Below are 287 nucleotides of genomic sequence, written 5' to 3' on the forward strand. Positions count from 1 at the left end.
TATAATAATGATAATAAATCGTGCACTTGAGTGGAAATTAAAAAAAAAATGAAAGGGGGTTTATAGCAAAACACTTCAGGTCACTAACGAGTCTACGCATTTTCAAGTATAGTATATTGTACATGGAGAGGACCGTGATAGCAGTATGGCTCCCACGAAAGAACAAGGGGGTTTGTTTTTGATTCCGAAGGATTTGTTTTTGTCTCGTTTCGAATATCAACAGGGAAACAAACTATATGACCTTACGAAAATACACGAAACTTGAGCAGTAACACTTACGGTGTGGC

This window comes from Penaeus monodon, chromosome 32 (assembly GCF_015228065.2).
Source record: "Penaeus monodon isolate SGIC_2016 chromosome 32, NSTDA_Pmon_1, whole genome shotgun sequence".
NCBI lineage: Eukaryota > Metazoa > Arthropoda > Malacostraca > Decapoda > Penaeidae > Penaeus > Penaeus monodon.